General features: G+C 40.6%; 1 protein-coding gene across 3 annotated transcripts in view; it reads right to left on the bottom strand.

The window, feature by feature from the left end:
• add3a (adducin 3 (gamma) a) overlaps positions 1 to 27,880 on the bottom strand; it is a 105,662-nt gene that overhangs the window by 64,385 nt on the left and 13,397 nt on the right. The window contains exon 2 of one of the 3 annotated variants that reach the window (XM_084930784.1): positions 21,427 to 21,464. The exons of 1 other annotated variant lie outside the window; for it this stretch is intronic. The gene's annotated coding sequence lies outside the window, so the exon portion shown is untranslated. Of the gene's footprint in view, positions 1 to 9,572; positions 10,042 to 21,426; positions 21,465 to 27,880 lie in introns of those variants that run through there. One more of the 3 variants, XM_084930783.1, reaches the window with a different exon arrangement.

Genomic DNA, 27,880 nt, shown 5'->3' with positions numbered 1-27,880 from the left:
AGAGATAGGGTGAGAAGTTCGGCCATCCGGGAGGGGCTCAGAGCAGAGCCGCTGCTCCTCCACATCGAAAGGAGCCAGCTGAGGTGGTTCGGGCATCTGACAAGGATGCCCCCTGGGCGCCTCCTGGGTGAGGTGTTCCGGGCATGTCCCACCGGGAGGAGGCCCCGGGGCAGACCCAGGACACGCTGGAGAGATTATATCTCTTGGCTGGCCTGGGAACGCCTTGGTGTTCCCCCGGATAAACTGGAGGAGGTGGCTGGGGAGAGGGAGGTCTGGGCTTCTCTGCTTAGGCTGCTGCCCCCGCGACCCGGCCTCGGATAAAGCGGATGAAGATGGATGGATGGATGGATGGATGGAACGAAAAAAAGCCTTGTGGGCACAGCTGGACCACATTTGATTGGCACAAATAGTAAAAGTTATGGTAATTTGAGGCATGATGCTTCCCATTTGATCCCATGATACTTTGGGTTCATTAAAAGGGAGCAACGTCTGGTTATTCCTGTTATTCCTTACACTGAGCTGAGATTTGTGAGCGTTAACAGTTTAGTTTGGGTTGTAAAAGAATTAGCAGAGTGGATAATGTGCTGATGTACATATTTACTCATCAAGTTGTCCTCCCACCCTGATAACACACACACACTCAATGAAAGGATTTATCAAGGTCGTACACATATATAGTGTCATGGAGACAGAAAAACACATTTTTTCCTCTGTGTGTCTGTTTGGTAGATTCTAACTTTACTTTGATTTCTACATCCCTCTTTGTCTCAGCTTTTCTGCCTGCAGCCTGTGTGCGAATCCATCCGTCTCTAATCCTCATCCTGTTCGGCTCACTGAAACCTCGGCGTTCATTTGTTAAACTTTTTCTTTGGTGTCCAGTACAGGCTGTCGGACTGTGCCCCCTCCTCTCTCTCTCACTGTCCCGCCTGCATTTCTCTCTTTAGATAACTTTTGCTCTCCATCCTTCCCCTCAGTCCCACCACCTGTGTGTCCTCCTCCTCCTCCTCTTCTTTAACCCCTCTTTCATCTCCTTCATCTTCCACCAGGTCATTCTTCTCTCACACACTTTCTTGTTGAGAGATAGACAGTGCAGCATCTTGGCAGCCCTCCACCCTCCCGCCTGGACGGAAAAATAAACAAGGGTCCACATGTTCCCAAGGAATTTTAATGACTTCCATAACTCTGGCCATTTTACCTGCCAAACTCCATGGAGCGTGAGAGGGAAGCCGCGGACTCTGAACGAGCTAGTTTAGCGGCACTGATGACGAGCTTTGTGAGGCCGAGCCAAGTAGTATCCTTTGAAGCACTAAGAAGCTTTGAAAGAAACCAGTCTGGGATGTTGTAAAGGACAAATCCGTGAGCTAAAAGTATACATCATCGAACAAAAAAAGCTCCAAATGTGAGTTTGTGTGGCATTTTACGAATGCCCTACAAACATAAACAAAGTACTGCATCAAAACGGTGAAGGGGATATTAAATACCCTGGTGTATTGCTCAGTGTTAGGACTTTTTAGTGCGGCACACAGCATGCAGTGACCCATAATGAAGCAGTCCTACTTATATAAGCATCCCAAAATTATGTTACTGTGCTAAAATGGCTGGCTCAACACTGTGTTAACAGGAATATTGCAGAGAGCACCTCTATGTGTCTCCCAGTGATCAACAGCTTCTTGCAGCTACATTCCTCTGCCTCAAACATTGGTGCACAAAATAGACGACTCTTTTGAGAGTCTTTAAAAAGTCAAAGTGAAATAAAGGCACGCATTTATTGTTGGTGTCTTCTCAAAGTTTTATGGTGATAAGCACACTTGTAATCACAAAACGTGACAGAAACTGTTGTATGAAGAATTAAAGGATAGCTGTAGAGGAAGAAATCCTGCTTGTTTTTAATTTTTCACACCAGCACTAAAAAACAAAAATAGGCCAAGCAATGTGTAAAAAGTTTGACCAAAAAAAAATAAATTCAGAACTGAAAGGATTTGTTGTCATAGCCATTTAGCCGTTTCTCAACAAATGCCATGTTTAAATTGATCCATTCATTCAGCTCTGTGATCTCTTGTGTACAGACAGTCAACTATGATTTGTATAGAACTGTTTCTGTGAAAGACCACCACAGGCTAACTGACCGATAATAAAATCCCTAATGGCTATATTTTAAAGGGGCCACGACCATAGACTGTCAGGCTGAGCTGCACAGACCTGACCTGAGAGAAGACAAGGGGCTATGGAGGTCTCTTTCAAGGGCTGGGGCTGGGCAATAAATCTGAGCAAACTGTCTTCCCAGACTAAATCTTGAGACTTAAAACAGTGAGAAGCACAAAAATTGTGAGTACATACATGAAACAACTCCACAAAATAAAGAAACTCTAGACTATCAATTTCATTTCCCACAAGAACTCAAATCGGAAGGTTTTAATCTATTAAAAAGGATTTATTCTCCCTTGCACAACGGATTATTCATTATTCAGATTTTGTGTTACATTTGTGCATCTTTAGCTTGTCAGACCTGTTCTACACCTTTATTAACACAGCATTACGAAATCAGACAATATGTTTTATTACAGATGTGTCGGCAGCGGGGAACACCCAGCCTACTGGCAGGACCGCTGTTTAGATTTCAGTTATATTTTTCTTTCCCTCTCAACCCGGGACCAGCTGCAGAGGAAATGACAATAGAAGGGGAGATTCATAACATCTCCTCCCACCTACCCACGCTCCCAACTCACTCACTAATTTCTCCCTCTATGCGTGCCAAAGTGGTCTTTTTTTTCCCTGCCCATCTAACTTGTTCAACTTCCCACCCCACTTCTTAATCTGCACTTCTACTTGTTTCATCTCCAACTTTGTAACCCTTGACCCATGTAATTGATACTTGCATAAATTCAGGAAAATCACACATGCACATTTGGTTTCTTCCCCCCTTTCCCTCTCAGGACCCCATCCTCTCTCACGCACAAGGAATCTGGGATGTGTTCTCCAACTTCTCTAACTTTAAGTCTTCAAGTCTAGTAGTCTGTGGGGTGTGGACCCACAGAACTCCCCCAGGCTTGTAATGTTGGACCTTTATGCCTCAATGTTTTCACTTTTAAGAGGACTGCCGATTCCTTATTGTTTAGCATGTATAAAAGTGTTGCATTTGTTTTAAATAACTACACAAACACTTGAGCGTTTTTCTGATATCCCCGAAACAAGTGGACTTCTTTTGGTTTGAAGAATATCGACAGATGCAAACTTTAAAACATGGCAAACATAGTGCTTTTCTACTCAACTTTCTTACTACGAGACATGCCATTATATATGCCTAAGCATTTGTACCCTAACATTCACTTACTCACGTGGATGCATTGAGGTTTAGCATCTTCCCAGAAAACCAAACGACTAACCTTGCAATTGGTTGACAGCAGACACTAGCTCCTGGGCCACAACCCACATGAACTGACAAAGCGTAAAAGCAGAACCTCTAATAATTTAGTGGAAGTGAGTATGAATAAGCACAATGACAGTATAACACAGTAATCTCCCAATCTTAATTTACAACAAACTAAATGAATAAGAGGAAAGAAACTAACAGCTGAGGTAAGACTGACAGGATTCACTAAGGATGGGAAACAAGTGTAGTGTCAGTACACCAACATCATTGAACTATCAATTATTTTACTTTGGTGCACGCACTGTTAAAAAGTGCTGGAACCAGATGTTAGTTACTAAAGCAGAGACTGTGTACCAAGTTTGGTTATAGCCAAACATCAACCCACAGCTGGTTCCAGCACAGAGCTCTTTAGCTCCACTCTGACGCAATCCCCTTGATGGGAGGCGTGGGACATCAAACTTTAGTCTCTACCCTCTGTGCTCTATTCATATATCCACTTTTGGACAGGAGAAACCCCATCCTGACTTTATAAATCACTTCCAGGCTGTAGTTAAGAAGCAGAGAAGTTGGGAAAAGGGTCAGAAAGAAAAGAGTGAAAAAGGATTTAATAAGGAACCTGGGAGTCCTGAGCCAATCTACCAGGACAGAGAACTCATCCATCCATTATTTTTCTTCTGCCTATCCAAATTAGCACCATGGCTAGGCTAAAGTCTAACTCAGTTGTCATGTGACAAGAGACGGGGTACACCTTGGACAGGCTGCCAATCTGTTGCAGAGCTAACACAGACAACGCGCACGCACACACATCAACGTTGCTCTGACTTCCCATGTTGAAGAGGCATTTCATTTGAAAATTCCGACTGGAAACTCAAATTCTGACTCCCAGCTTAATTTGGTATGCACCATTAGAATGACCAATTAACTTAATGTGCAAGTCTTCAGTCCCCTACTCTAGTGAGGTGTGTGGCAGAGCAGTTCATCTGCTAATTGGAAGGTTGGCGGTTTGATCCCTGGCTGCTTCAGTCTGCATCCTCGGGCGAGATACTAACCCCAAGTAGAAAAAGTGCTCGTTTGAATGGGTGTGAATGGGTAAATGAGGCAAGTTGTGTAAAGCGCCTTGAATGCTCAGAGTAAAAACAACCAGTATTTAACAACTAGTCCACCAGTTTTATGGTGGGGAGCTTCGGAGTCCTGTCCACGTTATTGGTCCAGTGGGTCCTGTGCATCATATCCTTAGGATATGATGCAAATTTATTCATGAATTTGTGCTGGTTGTTTGCTACTATTTTATCTATAAATCATTCTTCTTGGGCTCCACTCCTTCTTTTCTAATTCCTCAACCTGCCACACATCACATTACACTCAGCTGTAAATCCTAGGACAAACACCACATGTGGAAAGCCAACTACCTGTCAAAAAGCACTCTTTCCTTTCCTGTGAAATTCACACTTTGTTCTCAGAGTTTCAAAGACAAATTTGTAAAGAGATTTTATTCTGGGTAGGGATTCTGTATTGGAAAAGAGTACTTATTACCTGGCATTTGTAAACAATTATGGTGATAGTCAGTAAGGCATAAAACATTACTAGAAAAAGTTAATGAAGCTCCTTTCAACCAGTTGACTTTTTCCACAGGAAAAAAAAGAAGAAAAAAAAGGCTTTGGTTTTAAACCAAGTGGTAGCTTCCTGTTTTATTAAAGATCAGCATTACTAACACCAATCATCAGGCATGTCAGGTCAAAAGGGTAGTAGCGTTCATAAAAAAAAAAAAAAGTAAAAAAGTAGGGATATCTTAAGGTTAATGACACAAGCCAAAATGAGCCAACTGACGTCAAAAGTGGTAACGAAGCACAAAAAGGAAAAATGTTGTGATGCACAGCATCTCCAAAAGATGAAAAGGTCAGTGTCTTTCAGTATTTAATGTATTTATGCTCTTCCATGTTCTTTCAATAGCCTCTAAACTTCTGTGTTGTCCAGTGCTTAAGTGGGTCCAGACGGTTGTGGATGGTGCTGCAATACTTGCACTTGGGATCAGGTTCACAAGACAAAGACAACATACAGTGTTAGGCCACACAGGCTGTGCAGGGAAACACAAGGAGCACTCTGCTTTGTACATCTGTGAGGTACTTTGGCACCAAGCACAGAGTGAATGTGGTTGAAATCAAAGCACAAACAGGTGGGAAGTTCAGTCAAATGAGGAAGTGCAAATTTACCTGTGGCAACGGGGATGCAGTCTGCTTTTACAAACATTTAAAAAAAGGGGGTCATTCTAAAGAGCTCACTGAATTTGAGTGTGGTACTGTAATAGGATGCCAGTCCTCAATAGGTCAGTTTGTGAAATAGATATTCTACAGGTTGACTCAGAACTGCCAGTATAACGCGGGCACATGAGAGCTACAGCTTTGCATTCTGTCCTCGCATTTCTTTGGCTAACATAAATACTACCCAGAACATATAAACACAATAATGTAGCTCATTAAACTTTCATAAGGATTCAACAAAGGCTCAACTATAAAGTACTGAACTACAGAAGTTCCAGTTCCCTGTAACACATGACTCCTTAACTATGAGATCTAATATTAACCTGCCAAGGGATGCAGCTGCTTGGTGAAGACAACTTCAGAAACCTTTCCCATGAACTTTGACCTCACTAGCACAGTCTGTAAAAAAAAAAGTGTTGGGAGAACCTAAATCGTTATTGGTTTCACCCCACAAGACTCAGCTCACTGTGGCCAGGGTATAATGGGAGCCTGGGGTTAGTAGGGTCCAGCCACTGCTGGGCAAAGATCAACCCATTTAGGGTACTTAACTGACGTCATTATCCAAGGGATTACTCAGAGGCTGGAGTGCTGCAGTTTTCTGCTGTGGATGTCTTTCATGCATGACTCCAACAATAACAGCAGCAGCAAATCAGCAAACCACACGGCATCAATCTTTCTCTTTGGGGGTGTTTATTGCAATCTGATTGAGTAACAAGCAACATGAATGAAGATGTGAGAGAGAGGACTAAATGTCAGTCCCATGAAAACAAAACCCAACAGATCAAAATCCAAGCCTGGGGGGAAATTGAGGATTTGGAAGCCTTGTCTATGTAAATGTAATGCTTGAAAGACCTCAGTGCTGCCTAAATGCTCTCCACTGTAAACAAAAAAATAATTTCACATTTACTTTTATGGTTCAAAGATGATTTTGCTTTAAAACTACACGAGCACCTGCATTCACGCTGAAATGTGTGCAGCCATTTTTTCAGCTCATGTGTTTGCCCGTCTATGTGGGACCCAGCCCAAAACACATTTGGTTTAATTTAGAGCTGGAACGCAGTATTCAATCAGACCCTAATCATGATCTCCAAAAAGACCAAAAAGCTTCAGCGCTTTCATTACTCACAATCTGATTTTCTTTATGGAGCAAGCCAACAGGTGACACTCCACAGACCTTCAGTGTGTACTTTCATATAAACAGTTAAGGCAAAGATTTAAAAAAAAAAAAAAAAAAAAAAAAAAGGAACAAAACACAGACCGAGCACACATGCACAAAATCACCCCCAACAAAAAACAACACAAACACATGGACTGTGGTTGGGGATGAATTTCTTGAAAGCAAAATTAAGTTCAGCTGACATCGACAGCTGGAAACCATGTTGTATGACATAATTGTGGGAATAATACCCAAGCTATTTACCTAACACGCACATGCACACGCACACACTACAGAGAGCATAAGGAATAGAGCCAGTGAGGTCGCTGAGGTTGATTGAGAGACCAGAAAAATACTTCTCGCTAACAGTACGTGTTCACCCCCTCAGCCTCAGCATTGGGGGATAAATTCTCTTGGATAGTTTTTTGGGACGTTGTTGAACTGTATGGTAAAAGCACAATAAGTCAGATGTAAGTTATATCTCAAAACCTTGACCTGAGAGCAGGCATGTGGTGTCAAGTTCATGTGAATACAAAAAAAATATTTGTTAAAAAAAAAAAAAAATGCCTCGGGAGAGGAAATCAAGGCCAGAAGGACCGCAAATCATTCGGCCTGAAGCACCAACATTTTCTTCAAGGGCCCAGCACACAAAGTCATTCCTGAAGCAATGAGAAACCTCAGAGGAGACCAAACAAAGCCTGCAGCAAGGGTCCTTTTTTATTGCTTTTTCTGCAGACGAACTCTGCACAAATATTTGATTGGACATTTCAGGATTCATTGGAGCACCAAGGCCATCGCCATGGCAGCAAGTACCATGTGTACACACCTAATAATCTCCTCTGCAGAAGAACTGAATCTCAAAGCAGAACATTTTTCTGCTCCTGTTAAACCTCCACAAAGCAACAGTAACAGCATATAAAACTGCAGCTAGCAGTGCTTTGTATGTGCACATTCTGCCTCATCGTCAAGAACTCACCAGATTTTAAGTCTAAGTTTAAAAACGCGTATTTTGATGTTGGTTTAAGGCTCAATGAGAGGATGAATACCAATTTCAATAATTAAATTTTTTTTATCCAAGACAGAAGCAAGATTTGACATGCTTGGCCGTTATCAAGCATTAGAGCATTTGAAACCCCAAATGTATGATTTTCAAAAACAAACAAACAGTCTGTTGAGGTTGTGCAATGCAGTGTGCACTACTGCACCTAGTGTGGATTACGGTATTTTTCGTTCAGCCTGGACGTTAAAGGTGAGGCAGCCAACAAAGACAAACCTGTGAAGACTATTTGCTCACTATTATGTAAGCAATGTGCACCACGCTGAAGACAACAGGAAGAGATTAGTGAAGAAACGTACAGTCTGTGAGCTCAGTGGCTGTATGCAGTAACACTACAGAGGCAGGTGTGTTCCTGATGTGAATCAGACTTTATTACTTCAGCACTGAAAGACAAATGTGACAGCAAGTCAGACAAAACGCAGGTCAGTTCTAAGCTTTGTAACCTACGCACATCTAACTTTACATTTGCATACACTTTGTTGCACTGATGGGTAGCTTGAGATCTTACCGTAGCTCAAATAGAACTGCAGCACAAACATGACTCAACTTGGCCCCAAATTTCCTTCACAAACAGCGTGAGAGCTCTTGGATAAGCTGCAGAGCATTTGAGCAAAAAATTAAAAAAATCTGTTGTGTTGAAATCAGAGACTGTTGATCTGAAATGGTGTACAGATTTCTGTGATTCAGTTCTTGAGAAGAAACGGAAAACAAGTAGAAATGATCCATAACCTCGAGGCATAAAAGGCAATGCCTTGATCATGGAAAACGCCTAAAGCTATATAAATCTAATGAAGTGAAGCAAATGTAAGCAGAAATTTCAGGGAAGACAAAAAAAAAAAAAAGACAAAAAGAAAGTGAGCAAAGCGCAACAAAACCACCGGTTTTCCCAGTCAGTCAGTCATTTATCCAACCATGAAAGGGGGCCTTTCATAGGAATACCCGGAAAAACTGTCCGAGATAGAAACAAGCTGCTCCTAATGGCTCCTTATCGCCGTTCAGTCGACAGTAAACAGATATCTATGAAAAGAGATTCACGAGAGCACTTGACTGTATCACTCCTTCCCCTCAAGGGAAAAAGGAACCACAAGAAAATAAAGCAACTTTTTTTAAACCTTAACCTTAAACTAAAATTTCATATTATGTAAGAGACCAAGGTAATAACTCACGCCTTATCAATACAGCCCAGATGCAAAACTCCCAGCCCCCTCTACAAACTACAAGCACATGAACCTACCCCCTACCACCTTCCCATAAGCATGCTGACACTTGAGAGGGCGGCACCTCTCTTAAGCACACAGAAAGCCATCTCGGGTGCATTCAAAGCTCCCAGCTCTATTCTTCTCCGCAGTAAAAGAACTCCCAATTTGAAAGGAGGGAATCGGGCCTCTGCTATTTCATTTAGCATGCCAGACAAGTCTCTGAATCCCTCGTAAACTTCCTAATGTGTAATGAACTTTTGTGAACAAGATACCAAGAAGGACAGTGCATGCCTCAACTTAAAAAGAAAAAAATGAAACAAAAACACGAGTTTAACACTGATGCGCACACTTTCCTTTGCTGCGGTCAGCTCTAGGGAATGACAGAACTGCAGAGCAGAAACATGAAGGGACAGCAGTGATACAGCCACTCTTACGAAGGGGAACACAGCATCCGTTCAGTCACAGAAAATACAAAGATGTGCACAAAACACGGAATAAAAAGCTACAGTTGTGGAGAATCTTCAGTACAAACCTGCTTCCGCCAAATCTTTTTCTTCAGACAGCTGCGATCCACCTGCGCTACAGCGAGTATGCTGCCGCTACTGCTCTCCCTCTCTCTAACACGCCTCTCCCATTGAAACCGAATGCAGTGTAAAACTGTTGCGTCGTCTGCCCTCTTTCTTTCACGCTCCTCCTACAGCATCTTTCCCCCCCTTCCTGGAGTTGCTCTTTCTTCTCTACTTAAGCAGGACGCACTCTGGTACATCTGGCAGAAAATACGACGCATCTGCTGCAGGAGCTGCAGAGGACTGGCCAGCATGCAGAGAGAAGGGGGCTCTGTGAATTCAGCAGGAGGCTGATAGTGACGGAGGGGTTGAATGTGGAAGGGGGGAGGGGGGAGATGACAGGGTCATTCGCCCCCAGGGGTGCTTCAGAGATCTTTTGTGAAAAAGGTCCAAGACCTCCAAAAGGTGTTTTTTTTTAGCCATTCCTTCTTTCAAACATTTGTATAGACTGGAACTTGATAACAAAGTGAGTAATGCATAAGACGGATACTTTAGATGGTTGTGCAATAAATTAAGCTCACTCCTTCCATTTTTCCTCCTCACAGTCCCCATTTAACTTCCTTGAAACTTATTAAAACACTAATTTGTATTTATTTTTTAATTCACAAATGACTCTCTCCTATACTTCCAGTGTTGCCAAATCTTCCCCCTTCCTGCACTACACAGTCCCTCCCTCCTCATTAATCCTCCTGATGACATCCAGCACTTGCTCCGATAGCAGCTCAACTGCCTCCTCATGTGAGGAATCTCCTTTGACACAAAAGAGTTTGGAGGAGCATTTGATCATATAAAGAAAGGAGGGAGGAGCTGCCATTTAGAAATGGCTTTTTAGTTTAGAAATACAATAATGTGCCAAATCGGTCCTTGGCTTTTAAATGAATAGTTGGATAGCAAGTAAAAGCCTTAATATTTAATGATGACGAACACAGACAGAGAGAGATGTTAACAACAACAACAACAACAAGTACTGCGCCTGCACCGCTCATGTTCTGACTTCACCCTGGCAGGGTTATCCATGCAAATGAGGACTCATCTTAACCTTCACACTATCCTGACTTCCGTGACTGTGAAGAATCTGTTGCACTGAGCACTTGCATTCCCATGTACTGCACACAACAGATCTTTAAAACGGAACCATTATGCTCCTTTTCGTCGCAATTATTTTAGCTTTGCATGATTGACAGTTCAAAACACTGAACTGTTGTGCAGTTTATTCTTTATCAAAAACATTTATCTCCTGACTTTATTGTTTCATTTGTACTTCTATGGTTGCAATGATTTAATAGAAGTATAAGAGTATCCATTTAACTTCCTCTTAAATGGATACTCCTCAGAAAGTTTGACTGGCAGGTTGGCGAGCCATGTTGGCCATATTTGTGATAGCCGCTCAGTCACATCATAAAGTGCACTTAAAGCAGTCTAAAACCTGAGTTTTGGGGTCATGGGGATTATTTGCACTTAAATGGTTAAAAGTGATCATATGACATAAAAATCAGGAAACGCTTAATCTGTCCCTTTAAAGACTTTCATTATTAAGATATATATTGTGGAAAAGCATCATGCATGAGACGTATTCTAAGGACTGCACAGCAATGCTAAAATGGGCCTCGTGTGACATTCCAACTTCCATCATGTATAGGAAATTGTTGGGGTATCTAATTTATGGTTTGTCAGAGAAACAAACAAATCCAAATGAATATTTAATTGGTGCTTCTGTGGAAAATGCTTCCATTTGGAGGGTAAAACCTTGGCCTTATTGCTGGCAAACCAAGGAGGCAATAATTATAGGAAACAAAAATATAAGTCCATACCAGCACAAGAAGCAAATGAGCCAGTTGAGCCTATAAATCAATTTGAAATCAATTATTCGAGCAGAGAGCATGGGATTTATGGGAGAAAAAGCTCCAGCAAGCTACTGTATATGCAGCTGTCAGTCTCTGTGGCAGGGATTCCCTGCTTGCTCTGCTGGTCTGTGCGGTGAGTGTGGTTTTACGTTTGTCAAACTGTGCCTCGGACGAGCGGATCAATCGCTCGCGGCTGAAAGCAGTGAATCCCCACACTGGAAACTATTTTTAAGGAGTAGTGTGTTTAAACTGGTTCATGTGGCAGAAACATTTTCAGCATTCATTTCTCTGCAATGAACGCCTCATACATGTATTTGTTAAAACTACATGTTTCTCACAATAAGCCACACATCCATCACCACAACCTTCTCAGACTGGACACAAAATAAACAACACAGCGGGAGCTGAACACTTGTGTAAGGACCCGGCAGTCTCCATAGGTAAAAAAGGGGCACACGTCTACCTTATTTATGGGATTGATGGCTAGTTCTGTGAATGCTATTTTGCTACTAAGCACTCATGAGTAAAGCAGCATGAACGGCTCTAACATGGCAATAAAGGTGTAAATCTAGGCTGGTGTGTATCTGTGTTTGCACACCTGTCATCTGTGCATATAAACTGACCAACGCTACATTGCTTGACTGTCAGTATCAGTCCATTAATCTTGATTTAGCACATAATATTCCTCAGCTCAGAACTGCAGACTCGACCACCAGACAGCTAAGCGCGTTTACATGAATGTCCATGATCCTAATAGTTCACCTCACTGACTGAGCATAGATGAGACACATTTCAAGGGCTCCATCTACATTTAAAGGAAAAGGGAGAAACAAAGTATACCTCACTTTGTCACAGTACATGTAAAGCTCATTAACAGCAACTGTTTGATAAGCAGAGAAAGAGGAAACAGACAGTACTCTCCTCCTACTAACAATTTTGTCACAAACCTGCTGATGGTATCGAAGTAAATAGGCACCATTTTTTCCTGCCAACATCAAAATCAGAGGTCCACCGCCAGTATCCTTAAGCTTTACGCTCAGGATTTTTCATCCTCTCTAATCTGGACCACTATTTTGCATTTGAGAACACTGCTGACATTGCACTGGAATGCCATATTTGCCATTTGTTCCATCTTGAGCCACAATAAATGATTCTTGGATATGATCAGCAGTTCTTTCCACTGCTACATGTGACTAATATGCAGCATTTCCTCATCGAAAACAACACAGTTTTGGCCAAGGGCTGTACAAACTACTGGCATAACTAAAGCATCACAAAGAAATTCTTTGAATGTAATAAGAATGCATTCTTTTCAAACAAGTACAAAGTATGGATATAAATCAGATTAAACGCCTAGAAAAAGAGAGAAGGAAAAAAAGTGAACCTCTCTCCCCAGAATTTAACTTGAGTAAATAAACCCATTCTACTCCCTGCAAACCCAGGAGGATACCCAAGCAACGCAAGTGCTGACGCAAGCTTAAATCCCTTGAAAAACCCAGAGGAAGTGCAAGGATTCACCTGCAGAGTCTGCAGTGGTCTACTGGCTTGTGTCCAACATTAGAAATAAAGCATGGCTGAGAAAAAGCGAAGCAGTGACTATTACAGGGATTTATTGTGTATGCCGTAGCAAAATATGAGGCACGTGTTGTCAAACGACTCGGGTAATTAATGCAGAAAGCTGCCATCTACAGTGGAAAATAATGTCTGTGTATGACTGTTTTCAAAGGCAAGAAAATGAAGCATAGAAAGGGCTGATACAAGTGTCAGCAGCATAATCGCTTAACATAAAATAATCTCCTAAGAAGCCAATGAAGTTTCTTCTCTTTTAGCCATATACGGTCGGCACCCTTTAATAAATTATTCATTAGTAAAATATTACTTTTGTCTCATAACTGTTATAATTAAACCTGACAAATAGGCCCCAGGCACTCTGCTTTATTAATCACCCAGATGTATTTTTTCCTTGTTTGTTCACAGACTCAGATGAACCGTGTCCTGAGACGACCTTCTCCCCCTGAATGAGGTGTGGAGACTCTTGGTCTATGTGGGGGAGGGACTGGGGGAGGGGGGCTCCTTTAGTTCCCTGGGTTGACTGCAACATCATGTGACAGGAGTAAACATGGTGACTCACTAATGAGTCCGCGTCTGGCACAAGGTCAGGAGGTGCATATTACGGTCAAAAGATATATTTTAACGGGGGCTTGAACTCCACAGCGTGAACCTCAGTTTAATCGACTTCTTAGAATAGCACTAAAGCTATGTTGTTAACAGACCAGATCGGTTAAACACATACTACTACCATGCGAAGAAATTACGCAACATGTTAAATTACTTTAACATGTTGTCAAAAAAAAAAAAAAGTGAGCTATAGCAAAAACACCCACAAAATGTAATATATGCTGGAAAATATTACAATTTAATTCCATCTCCCAGTGCGGTCCAGAGGGAGCAGTTTTGACATGAAGCAGATCTCAGCCATAACTGAAAGGACTGAGAGGCCCAGCCTTCAAGTCTGACTTAAACGGCGACACGAAGGGAGAGATTCAGACAAACACAAATCACTGCCAAACATCGTTACTTACAACACCCACTCCACGGCACATTTCCACTGCCAGCAGCCAGATTTAGTAACAAAAATATTCAATAAAAACAACCTCTTATTTTATTTCATTTTAAAATCTGTCCCACATTGTAAATTAATTTCGGATGAGCTATTGGAAAAAAACAAAACAAACAAAAAAAACTGGATTGAACACTTTCAGATGTTTTATGTATGATGACCAGAGATGGGCAGTAACGCATTACTTGTAACGCGTTACTGTAATCCGACTACTTTTTTCGAGTAACGAGTAAAGTAAGGGATTACTATTGCAAAAACGGTATTTCTTGCGAGAGTGTCTCATGACAATGACGTAAGCGAGTGCGACGCTCGTGGCAACAGCTGTGTGCTATATCGAGTGCGGGAGAGAGTATGAGCATGCAGCGTTTAAAGCGTGGAAGTACTGACCTTATTTTGAGTTTGATTCCATAAAAAGTGACAAAAACATTAGCGTCCGCTGTTCACTGCGTGGGAAGGAAACTTCTTTTTACAGCGAAAAAAAAACCCTTAACTTCAAGCGACTTGCAAGCACCGAGTGCGCTACGACGTAATGGGAAATTCAGAGAGAAACTCGCAGAGTCTTCAACTGACCGCTGCGGCACACCTGCACCAGGGCAAACCTCCGCCTACGCCACTCCTGCTTTACAGGTGAAAATAGAGCAACAGGACTGCTAGTCTTTGATTTTATTTATTTTCTGCTGTGTTTTACTTGCATTTATTTGAAAGACTGAGTGTAAACACAAAAAAATATTTTATTTTATGTGCTGGAATGTGCAGAAATTAGTTTAAATGTTAAACAAATGTCTTCCAGTCAGAGAATGTTGCATATAATTTAATTTTTGTTTGACACATAAAGTTAAAAGATTAAAACTAATAAAACAAGTTTTAAAAAGAGACTTTTCCATTTGATTACATTTTGTATGATGGATTATGCAGAAAAAGTAGAATTGGGCTTTATCACCTATTCAGGTTGTAAGTCGTATTTTTAAAAAGTAACTAACTAAGTAATTAATTACTTTTGAAAATAAGTAATCAGTAAAGTAACGGGATTACTTTTTTGGGGTAGTAATCAGTAATTAGTTACTGATTGCTTTTTTCAAGTAACTTGACCAACACTAATGATGACTTAAGAGTACGGCTCTGTTGTGGACAATGTAATTGTGGCTATCACTGCCCTCTACATTTGAGCCTATTGGATGGACCGGCTTGTAAAAAAAAACAAACAAAAAAAAAAAACCCACACAATCTTTGGAAGGTGTACTTTTATAGCCAGTTGTAGTAATGTAATTCTCTACATTTGTACCCTGTAAAAGCAAAATATTCTAACATTTAAGAGTCAGCTTGGAGATCCGCTCCTTGTTCAGTGCAAAGAATAAAACAAAAAGTTTCAGATGAGAGAGATGTAAAGTATCTGACTGTTTACCAAATCCACTTCAAAAACAGAACTAGGGCAAAGAAATAGAAACCCCTGGTACTAGATCTTCTAAGTCCAGCAGCATAACAAAGACCACATGCAGTACTATACATTTCATCCACCCACGCTTCGTGGTACACAAAATCACCACAGAAGCAGACCAAGGGAGCATTCTCTTATATTACTTCTGTTCTAGCAATCACAGCAGAATGACCCTCAATTACACTGACAAATACAGCTGTACAAGTAGAAAAGCAACAGCCACCAAACTAATGATTAAAAAACTATTTACTATTGAAACACACTGGTGGCTATACAGGCTTCAAAACATTGAGAGCCCCCAATTTAGAAGCACTGGAATTTACATGATTTTACAAAAGATGGAAGCTACCAGTCAAGTAAGGTCAAGAGGACTGCTAATGCATCTGTTTATCAAATCTATTAATCAAGACACACACACAAAGTATTTTATGACGCATTTTTCCATTTACAATCGACTGTCAGGTCAGTGAAGCCATCTATCCGATATGGACCTGACCACTGTCAGGTCATGTCAACCTCAGAGCGCTGAGCTGTAACACTCCCGACTCCTCATCTGCCCTTTACTGCAAGTCCATTTTCTGCTCTAGTGTCATGAGGGGGCTCTAATGAAACAGCCTATTGTGCACGACAGAACTGCACCCTGCCTTTGACACAATGTGCGAGCGTGCTCGTGCACGAATGTGTGTTTGTGTTTTTAAGTGCGCGTCAGTGCGCTCCTACTTTCCCATCCTTGCAAAGCACAAAGCGGTTGTTTGTTGCACTACAAAAGCCCCACAGGCCACCAGTGCTGAAAGCAGAACTTGTGTCAGTTTGTGACTATGCATTATATGCTTAGCGAAATATCTGCTTTTGTATCTATACGAGCAAAATAATGAAGAACTTGATGGCAGCCAATTTGTATTTCCTATGTGCATTTGTGCATGCGGTCAAGATGTGGCCGCATACTCCCAGCCTGCGTTTCATTGGGATGTGACTGATGATTACAAGACCCATCATGTGGCTCTAAACCAGAGATCTGCACCACAAAACCATGGCACACAAACAGACATCCATAAATCTGATCATTTACAGCTACCAGACCAGGCCAGACCCCCGTTCTTCCATCTGAGCAAAACTAGCCAAAAAGAAAGAAAGAAAAAAAAAAGAAGCAGAGGTTATCGAATCATATCAAATTTGGCTGTGAAACAATTCAAATAGAGCACATGCACAATCAGGCACAGGCACAAACACAAAGTAAAACAACCAACTCCTCTGGCTGCTGTCAGGACTTATGAGTCACAGAAGAGACAGCTGTTATTCATCAGGGAGACACCCATTCTGATTCTAATTAAAACAGTTCATAGCCATAAATCAGCGTGTCAAGTCCTTGGAAAGACCATTTTGATTAATACTGTTAAACCTGGTCATCACAAATCTGTCCATGCCGAAAGACAGTGCAGCCACCACAGGGAGGAAAAAAAATGCATCTCTTACCTACTACAACAATGTCTTTTCACTCAACTTCAAAACCTATTCAAGCACCTTAAAAATCAATACACAGTTCCACCAAAGGAAGAGGATTGTAGTAAGCTCTGCCCCGCTATGCTGTAGGGCTGGGTTGAACATCATTATATCATTATCCATGTCAGATATGCCCAGCCTTTTGTGATTTCCAACAAAGACTCTCCCTGAAAGTTCAAGAACTGCATGGGTTTTTAATTTCCACCATCTATAAAATCCATCTTGGGTTGAATGCTTGCAGGTTTAGAACAGCTGGCCATCTCTGCAGTGAGAATTGTTAAAATCATATAATTCAAACCTCCTTAATCCTGAAGATTCACGGAGTTTTTTCTAAACTCAACCCAGCTTAGCATGTGTTTGGACTTGTCTTTGACTGGGAAAGTGTCCGAAATAATGGAAGAAGTTGGATGGATGTGTGTCGTCAACTTTGTCCATCTTTAAGGAAATGTATCACCATACGGTTTTTAAATAAGAGCAAGAAAAGTGTTGTTTACTCCAAATTTAAAAAAAAAAAAAAAAAAAAAAAAAAAATACATACATTTTCATTTTGACGTCTACAATATAGTTTGCAGAAATGTTAGGCTGACTTAATATCAGACATGATTACAGCACTCTTGCCTAAAAGTAGATGGATTTAAATGTAAATTCTAATAATGTAAATGAAATGCAAGTGTCTGTGTATATGTCTTGCCAGTTTTTGGATCAATTTTTATTAACTAAAACTACAAAACTACAAGTTAGGCTGTTAAACCATATCGCTGTATATTCTTCCCTGAACCTTAGTGGGCAATAACAAGATCCTTGGACAGTGAACCAAGGCTTTCCAAAACAAGAGAATGTAGAACTAAGCAAAGCACTGCACTGTCCTCATCACCTAGGACTAACATATCACAGTGCACGTTGTGATCAGGGTGAGGCACCACAGCCACGTCTGAACACCGCACACGCTTTACTGAAGGAAATCTAAAGGAAGAAATGGGAGCCAATCTTCAAAAATGTTTTTAGATCAAATGTTGCTGGAGACGAGTGCCATTTACAGCACACTGGTCAATCCATGTCCACACTTTCAGTCTTAGCATTACTGCTCCTATAAATACTCGGGTCTTGTGCTTCATTTTTTGAGCTACTTCGCTTATCAACCTTTCTGTGCTGACACTCTCACTGTCATTGGGCAGCTCGGGTTTTATACTTCTGTCATTGTTGTTACAAAGACCTCGACTATTAGGAGATGCCAACTGTTTCTATGACTTTCAGCCACTCATAGAAACAGTCATATTATACTGGTTTACAAAGAGTCAGGACAGATAAAAAGTTATCAAGGCATTAAAGTTTCTGTACACAAGTCAAATGAAGAACAAGAAATATTAATTAAAATCATTTTCTTTAAGTTTATTTACCACATTGTTGTGCACCCATTTCACAACAGCCTCTATTAACGTTTGCAAGAATTTAAACGATGCTAGTGTCTCTCATAGCTCGTCTGTGGTGTGCTGTAACATCGCTGAATTATTTTTTAAATTATCTTCATCATCCCTTATTACATCACTGCTCTCTTAGCAGAATGGAAAAGCTGCGTTTTTCCCCCTCAAAGCTGGGAGGCCCCAAAAACCTCTGATGATAAATACGTCAAAGGCAAGCTGATTGTCGCTTATGTCTTCTCAGCAGCAAGAACATACAGAACAGTGACATTTTGTAATTTTGCCACACGTTTGCCATATTTACTCGTTAGAATATGCCAGTATTCCAAGGCCACAGCCTTGTTTGATTAACAGATTCATTATTACATGAAAATGCAATTACAAAGATGCTTAATACAGTTCAATAGTGTATATTACTTCTGAATTCCTGCTGCAGGATAAACAAAATCGCAGAAAGCACTACGAAACTCATTAAAGGATTACATCGACAGCAGTTAATCCACTTTCTATTGTGGTATAATTTATAAATGGAGCATTAGAAGCTTAGCCAGATGGCTTAGCTGCAGTTTGCACTTTAAATGGCAAATATGTCCAAATCACAAAGCTGTCAGCAACGGATTCCCACTGGAGCTGAATCCTTGTCAAGAACAATAATAAATCAGTTGGTACAAGAGAATTATTGGAATGAAAAAAAAAAGAGCTATCCCAACTGGGGTTTGTTTTTTTTTAACAAATTTTAATGCAAAACAAATGTTGCTTGGACATTGAATATGGGTTTGGTAAAACTAATGTAAAAGAAAATGTATATTAGAAGGATAATAGTGGATAATATTATCAAAAAGCAGTGCTCCAGCAGTGCTCAGACATAAGCACAGACTCTAAAGTACTTTTGTGTCTGCAGTTAAATTTGCTGGGACCTGAAATGTTCTCATACAGGAATTAAAGAACCAGACACAAGTGCTAGTGTCACTTAAGATCTTAGCAGCAGACGACTTGGTATGTAACACTTTGAGACACACCAGCAATCAGAGCTACACTGACTTCTTCTGACCTTACAAACTGTGGGCAACTACGTCTGAGAGAGATCCTTTAAAAATATCTGACAGAGAAAGAGGGAGAGCGACAGGGTAAGACAAGACCGAGGTGCATAACGAGAGACAGATCAAGTAAAGACATACAGAGTGAAATAGGAGTGAGTGAGAGGAGGGAGATCTTGTGTCACTCGTACGTCAACGGCCCAAAACAGAAAGCACAAAGCACACCGCTGCTGTAAACACAGAAAAAGATCCTTTCATTTATCAAATAGGAAAGAATCAGGCTGTGGCTAGGAGATCAAACTCATGGGAGTTCCCTAAAATTCAATGAGTCACAAACATACTACAGATCAACAGTGTTACAGTGCTGAGCCAAAAGAAATTGTTTTAAATATAATTAACAAGAAACACAAAAAATGTTGTCTTACGTATGGATGACTGGAATCAGCTTTTACTGGCTCTGATCCAATAATATCTTTAGGAGCAGCAGAAGTGCTGCTGCTCTGCTGTTAGTTTCCTCCACATTACATCAGCTTTGGGTGATGACATAGATACAGAATAAAGAACTCAAATGAATAGATCAGATCACGGATCATCTCATGTCACCAATATCCAGCTTTCTGGGCAAGTATCAGACTGATATCCAATCCACTACTGTCAAATTCCTAGAATTGAATGAATTCTAGTTTGTCAGTTACCAAATAATTAACTGCATCAAGGTTTCCTTACTTAAGAATAAATATTAAAGATTCAAAAATGTTTTCAACATCAGTGAAAACATCCGCAGGCACAATGTAGTTATTGTGTTTCTGTGACACAGCTGCATTAGGTGACTATTGAATCAGGATTGGCTTTCAAACTAAAAGCAATACTGCCATATGGCACCCACAAACTCAAACTACAGGGGACAGGCACACGATGCTTCCATCAGAAGACTTGGAAAAAAGCTTTGTAGTTTCAAATTCTGAAGATGGTCAAACATCCTGAAGAATTATTGGCCAAACTGAACAAAACCCACTTTGCAGTGGAAAAGGGTTCTGTGGGCTTCTGTGGACAGTGGAAGTTTATTCGAGATAACAAAATTCTTGGACATTAGGACTATCATTTGAAAACAGAAGAACGGCAACCACCAACCACGAGCTTTATTTATAACCAGGAATCATATTTGAGGTTTTGAACTGGAAAATCTGCACAAAACCAGAAAAGTTTCTAATGTGTGTCCAGGTATGTAGACAGTTGTATATGTTAAAAAAAAAACAACAACTGTGTTTGTCGGGAAATAAAATTCATAAAAGATTCATTAATATTGGTTACAAACTAAAAGAAATCGCGCCACGTCATAAAAAGTGCAAAAGCTTTAGCACTGTAGCCTATGCAATCATCCTTATTAGTTGTAAGATTTTAAAACTCCTAATGGAAGTAAAATAAACACAAGGTCTCCACTATAAAGCTGGTACTGACTTAAAATTGCACTGGAGCAGAAAAACAAGAGTGACAAATAGGCTTAAAAATATCAGTCACCAAAAGTGGAAGCAGACTACGCGTTAACAGCCTAAATACACATTAAAGGCGATTAAAATTTGAGCTACTTTGCAGAAGGGAAATGTCTGGTGCTTTTTTCTCAACAGAATGACTTTGAGCACATAAAAACTCTGGCCACAAGTTTACCACTGACCAAAGCTGTGTTACTAAGTCAAGGCTCTCCACAAACCTTTCAGTATTACACTCCATGTACCTCCCTTTGTCCTTGATAAAACCATAGAGGAGGGTGGAGGCATCTGGACTACAGACCGAAAAAAACTAAGAACTTTCCATTTCACTCAACACTACATTTAAGACTTTATTCACCATCCTCTGTTCTGTTGTAAAATAATACTCAAAGCAGCGCTGTGGTGTTTATGCAGTGAACAGGTGTTGCGAAAGCTTGTGCAGAAGCTTAAATGGTGCATGCTGATGTCAAATTTCTTACCTTTTTGGGGACTGGCCGAGGTGATGACGTCTCGCCAACTAGGACAAAAACAAACAAAAACTTTTTTTTTTTTTTTTTTTTTTAAAACTTTCTACCTCCAAGTTCAGTAAAACTGAGCCACATTGCGAGTCTGTGGTGAGGACATCTGACACAGAGGCTGATGCACGCACTGGTTTAAACATTTACTCATTGTGCGCTTATGAAGTCTGTAATCCTGAAATACAAATACAGCAAATTAGCCAGGAATGAGTGAAACAAACCTAAAATCAAAGGTAGACAGCTCTCACAATAAAGTAATGAAGTCTACTTTTTCCCCCTCAAGCCTGAAGCCTTTTCATTATCCCATCTGAGTAATTTAACATACTCCCAAAAATCCAAACAAAAAAGACATTTAATTAAGCTAAAATCTGAAATGTCTCATGGACCTCCATCAGGAATGGTCACAATGTGTTAAACTAGGTCGAAGAACAAGACAAAGAACCAGACGAGTTCTGGAGTCTAGATTAAGCAGTCTTAGGGGCTGAAAACAGCCACTTGAGGCTGCTCTCAAAAGCCAATTGATCCCCAAAGAATTTGCGATTAAAATACCCAACTCCATGCATGAATGTAATATTTTTATAGTCTGGTACAAAAATTGATTTGGGTCTCTAGTGAATTTACTCAAGTCCACGAAGAGGTGCCTTTCTGTATTATTCACCAATTTGGATCCAGTTGATGCTTAAAGTTAGGGGCATGACTGCTTCACCTGACACGTGTAAATTGCTATCTAGAAGGCCACACCTTCAGTAATTCAAGTCACTGAATTGGACCGCTGCACTGTTTTTGTGCTGTTGATAACTTTAGAGTACTTTTAATTGAATTATCTGTCAAATATCATGGCTGGCTGTGGTGACTGTTTTACTTTCCATGCTTTTAGGAGTTTATACTGAGACGTCCCTGACCTTGTATCTAACCAGCTTCCTTACAAAGGAAATTGTAAATGTTTCCCCCCCTCTTCTTTCACAAACGTTTAAGAGTGTACTTTAATTATCCCTTCACTACCATTTCCCAGTAGTACCCTGGCCATCACTGGATGTGGCTCATTTAGAACTCATTATTGTGCATGTATGAGCAATTGCACTGGTCTCAGTGTGTGTTCTAGGTCACAGCGGTCAGCAGTTTCCAACATAGAGACTAGGCTGTGCCTCTGTACTGTAATAGCGGCTACACCAAGCAGCAGGAGGCCTGAGGGACACGGTTTGCCTTTGATAGACATCCATGTCATCTGCATAAACACCAACTGTGTCAACACCGGGGAGCATGGGTCACTGTAGAAGAACACGAGTGCAGACTGACATCATGTTAAATGTGTTTTTGCTAAGTGCTGCGCCTGAATTCCATTCCAATGACAATTGGTTACTGGGAATTTGGGGAGTGACGCAAAATATCACATCAAAAACATTACAAAAGTGTAACATAAATATGGAACAAGGTAGTGCGAAAACATTGGGAATGTTTAGGCTTGGTCGGTGCTTATTTAGATCAACAAGTAACTGTAACTTAAGTAGGCCTGAGAATAACTTTTAGAGTACCTCGATTTCCTTACCTGGATGATTGATCACGCTAGGGCTGGGCGATATGACCCAAAATTCATATCTCGATATTTTTTAGCTGGATGGCGATATAAGATATATATCTCGATATTTTTTTAAAGCCATAAAGTAAGAACAAAAAGAGTTCTTAGTCAAAGCTGTGTCCCAGATGTCACACAGGCACTTTTATTAACATACAGCATAGATGTACATGAAAAAAACTACTCAAAAATAAATTATGAGCATTTATTAAAAATAATGCTCCATAAATAAAAGAAAAGTATGTTGTTTTTGTCCATAACAAAAAGCTCACAATTGTGCAGTCAAAATGTAAACTAACAGACGCTGAGCATAATAACAAAGACAGATTTCACAGCTGCTCTGTTCCCAACTTCTACTGCCTGACTGACAGCCTGGAGTTCGAAATCCGCTTCAGGTGCCATTTATGGTCCTTATACACACACACACACACAATACGGTAATATTACGTTGAAGCACAGTGCGTATTACTACGCGAGGCTCCTCGGTAGCCGTAATGCTCCGACAATCCATCAAGCGGTGCAGCTCCGTAGCTTACCAAAGTCGTACTAAAACATTTTTTGAGAGATTGCTGAGCGCCGTGTTCCACATAAAATCGGTTCACGGTCATCAAGCACAACCAGAATTCATACATAAGGCGCGCTGTCAACTTTTGAGAAAATGAAAGGATTTTAGGCTGTGCAGCCCCTGTGGGCTGCATGGCGTTAGCGTGGTTAGCTCGTTAGCACGTTGACGCCGTCCAGCCCCACGCACGGAGCGATGCGCAGTAACTCGTTAACGGAGATTTGCCGTGTTCATCTTGTCGCTGCCTGCAGGTGAAGCTATGGGGGAGGAGGGGGAGTTGTGTTCAGTGAAGGAGAGGCGAGGCGGAGTAACGTTGCGTAGAGACAAAAGTGGACGAAAGAGAGGCAAACTTATGGCTCCAAAACTATAATTATAACGTATATATCGATATAAAGGATATTGTCACATCTTATATCTCGTATAAAAATATATCGATATTTTTGAAAAACTCGATATATCGCCCAGCCCTAGATCACGCATCAAGACGTTTTGGAGTATTTTTATATTTTTTTTTACGGGATTATCTACCCAATAGTATGGTCTTCTATGACAGCGGTCCCCAACCTTTTCTGCGCCACGGACCGGTTTATGCCCGACAATATTTTCATGGACCGGCCTTTAAGGTGTCGCGGATAAATACAACAAAATAAAACCAGTACCGGTACCGAAAAAAAGAAGATTTATTCATAACACACGTGAAAAGACCCAGGAAAACCGAGTTAACGATAAAAACTATAACAAAATAACGCTGAAAACCGATAAAAACCCTGAAAACCATACATTTCACACCTGAGCCTCAACTCTCGCGGCCCAGTACCAAACGACTCACGGACCGGTACCGGTCCGAGGCCCGGGGGTTGAGGACCGCTGTTCTATGAGGTACAGGCCATCCAAGAAGTCTTTCTTCAACTTTGATGAATGAAATTCTAACATTTTTTTCCTAGTTACTTTGTAATACTTTACAGGTACCCATGTTTGCGTGTTATATGCCAACTAAGTTTACAAGTAATATTTATAATAAAGCACTGCTAACTTAGTAATCTATCGAAATGTTTCCCAACCACTGTGCGAAGATTATCTGGTTCCACCTGATTAGTACTCCAAGTGATCGTTGTGAGTACCGGGCAGAACAATTACATTCTCTTCCACTAGATGGCAGTGCAACTACCCGCTATCATTAAATGGGTTGCCAACTGCCAGTAAAAAAGACGAAGAAGAAATGACCTAATAGACACGCTGTGTGACGACGCACGATTGCAAAAGATAAATATTTGAAAAGTAGTCGATCTGATCTGGGTCCTGGAAAATTCCAACCCAGATGAAGAACCTACCACGAATACTGGTCAGAATAAAGCCCCCCAAAAAATATATACTGGGGTCAAACAGAGCCAATTCCGCAATACCTGGTGCACGGGGAAAAATTATGAATATGCTTTTGTGACATTTTTGTTTGTTGGTGTGCCGTATGATTTTTCTAATGTGAAATATATGTGCTGTACATCCAAAAGGTTGTGAAACACAGCTCCATCCTCTAGTCTAAATATGGCCATATTTGGCTCCAGAAACATCAAAATGGTAAAGGGCAGTTCTTAGAGATCTCTGCTTGGATTATTTCTTTTACTGTTCAGCTAAAACCAATCAGTCTTTAACCTGTGCATAGCATCATCGCCTTTCAATGATGTGTGGTTGGATTTTTCTGTACGCAAGTGTGTTGGCTGAACTTTTTCTAAGCAGCCAAACTACAGAAATGTAGAAACTGTCACAAGCACTAAATCCAATATTAAATTTCATACAGCGAGTCGATCACTGCCTCACACGATTGTGAATGTCGGACTGTCAGTCTCAGACGAAAAAGAGGAGTTCCTGCTGTCTAGATTACCTAACTGTGGACACAATGACTGGAATTGTCAGCTGTTTCTAGAAATATGTATTGTTGGAGCACTGCATGAGGCTGTATAAATGTAAAAAGCACCAGATTGTACAGTAGTTATGGAAACACCTCTGTCCGGGTTGGCTGACTGAACAGGAATTGAAACCACCTGGTTGAAATGTTTTTTGTGTTAGTGGAGGTGGAGAAAGGAATTTTCTTCCAGTTCTCAGGTGTGGACTGACATGAGAAGTGTGAGAAGCATGAATCTCATTGACAGATGGTCTGTACTCTTTTACAGCTCTGATGGTGAACTTCCTTTTTAAACAAAAAGCAGAGAAGTCAGCAGACCACCGAGTTCTTTGGCTGAGTGATCCGACAGAACTCCAGGGTTCTTTATTCAGACCTCGGTATTTATCTACCCCAACTCTAGTAGCACAGCAAAGCCAATGATTTACCTAAACCTTGGCTATTGTGCTTCCACAGTTTCACACCGTCAGCAGAAATAATAATTGGCATTAGAGAAATGGAACTAGCAGAAAGAACTGCTTCAAGTCATTAGCAATGCCCAGCACTGCACTTAACATACTACTCATTTTTTCCTTGGGCGACCTGCAGGGACAGTTACATAACCGTTTTTGCTGACCACTGTGGTGGCCCTACTGATTGGGAGGATGTGACTGTCCAACCATGCAGCATGACCCCCTTTAGCCTTATTACATAAAGTCCAGACAAATTAAGTGCAACTTTTTAACCATTTGCTGCTTTAACCTTATTAAGGGAGGTTACTAATGAAGTTTTCAACCAATTTTAGGTAGCTTCTAATGGAGTAATAGCACCTCCAGGTCATCAGCTACTATAGAGACCTCTTTTTTTTTTTAATAAATAAAAATAGACAAGATGAGAGAGAACTTTGCTTGTAGACTTGTTAGTTTTGCAGCAGTTACACAACAACTCATTACTCTGATTTTGTCAAAAGGGCTTAGAGAGATGAGTGAAAACCCCAATGGAATTTTGACAGTCTAAATTCAGACTCATGAAGAAGAGGACAGGTGTTCCCTCTACAGCTATCGACCCGATTTATCCACATTGGGAGTAGACAGCCAGAAATCAGGGCACACAAAGCAAAAAACTATCAAATCTTGAGGACAACCTAAAGGAAATGCTGGCATGCATTAAGATTTGTTTATTTTCACCATCAGTTTCAGAACAGATGGCTGATAAGGCAGGCTGTCAGAACTGTGCCCGTTCAGCAGGAAGCAGCAGCAGATGACAGTTTTTAAAAATGTTATTCGGATGTAAGACATAAACCCATTTATGCAAGTAAACACACATGGACTCGTGCAGCTTTGTTAACTGACTACAAGTACGCAAGCCTTTACCTTTTCTTCAGTTTCTACAGCTGATTTAATTACAGTACACAGAATTACCCTCTAGTATTCTCAAATTAAATCAAGGGAAATAAAATTACAAGAGACATATTACATTTAGCTTGCTTAACTTTCACTCTTAATTGTTCTCCTTGAGTTCCAACAGCAGTTTGTCAGATGGTGCGTTACTGACGTGTGTGGATAAATTCTTCCACAGCTGTGCTACTACTGTGTTAACATTTAAAAATGAAGAAAATAAAGTCGTTTTTCACATCCAGTCATTCATTTCCAATCTGTTCAGCTGAAAACAAACAAACAAACAAACAAACAAACAAACAAACAAAAACCACCACCACCACCAACGACAACCCCTGAACTGAACAGTTTTCTCCACCTTCTTTTTGCAACAATGTCAGACCTGATGTAAGCATCAGATGTGCAAACAATTTGTGGGACGTTATCTTGATTCCCACTCCGAGTTATGAGTTTGAAGTTCAGGAATTTATTAAAATATTTCTACGATCCACCAAACTATTACTGCAGCCCACTACAGAACTTGCCTCTAGTATATTCTACTTCATGCTTATCCCTATGATAGAGTACAAGTTGTTTTTGAAACCCACTCTTACTTAATCTGTTGACCACAGTCAAAATTTCAAAATCACTTAAGCCCATTTTAAACAGAGTTTTATTTCCTTTTGGATATTGTTCTCCATTAGTCAAAAGATTGAGGATATATTTTAGTCCACTCTTAGAAAGTGTACAGGTAAAAATGCCTTTCCACTCGTGCTGAACACTGAAAGCACTTCTTCAATACAACCCACATTCATTTATATTGCTTTTTATTTCATACACTTTTTAATCAAACAGGCACAAACTTCCCAAAGTGTTTTTCAGAGGTTCAGTATCTTGCCCATGAAAGCTTTAACACGAGGACTGGAGGAATATTAGGATTAGTAAACTACTAGCTCTTCCTCCTTAGCCACAGCTGCCCCTTGGTTTCTTTCAGTTTAATACAACCCTGACTCATGACCTCAAAAAAA

Source organism: Perissodus microlepis, chromosome 6 (genome assembly GCF_051167445.1).
Source record: "Perissodus microlepis isolate ML-2025 ecotype Zambia chromosome 6, ASM5116744v1, whole genome shotgun sequence".
In the NCBI taxonomy this organism is placed as follows: domain Eukaryota; kingdom Metazoa; phylum Chordata; class Actinopteri; order Cichliformes; family Cichlidae; genus Perissodus; species Perissodus microlepis.
The sequence above is the reverse complement of the archived record's forward strand: the minus strand, read 5'-3'. Positions and strand labels throughout refer to the sequence as shown.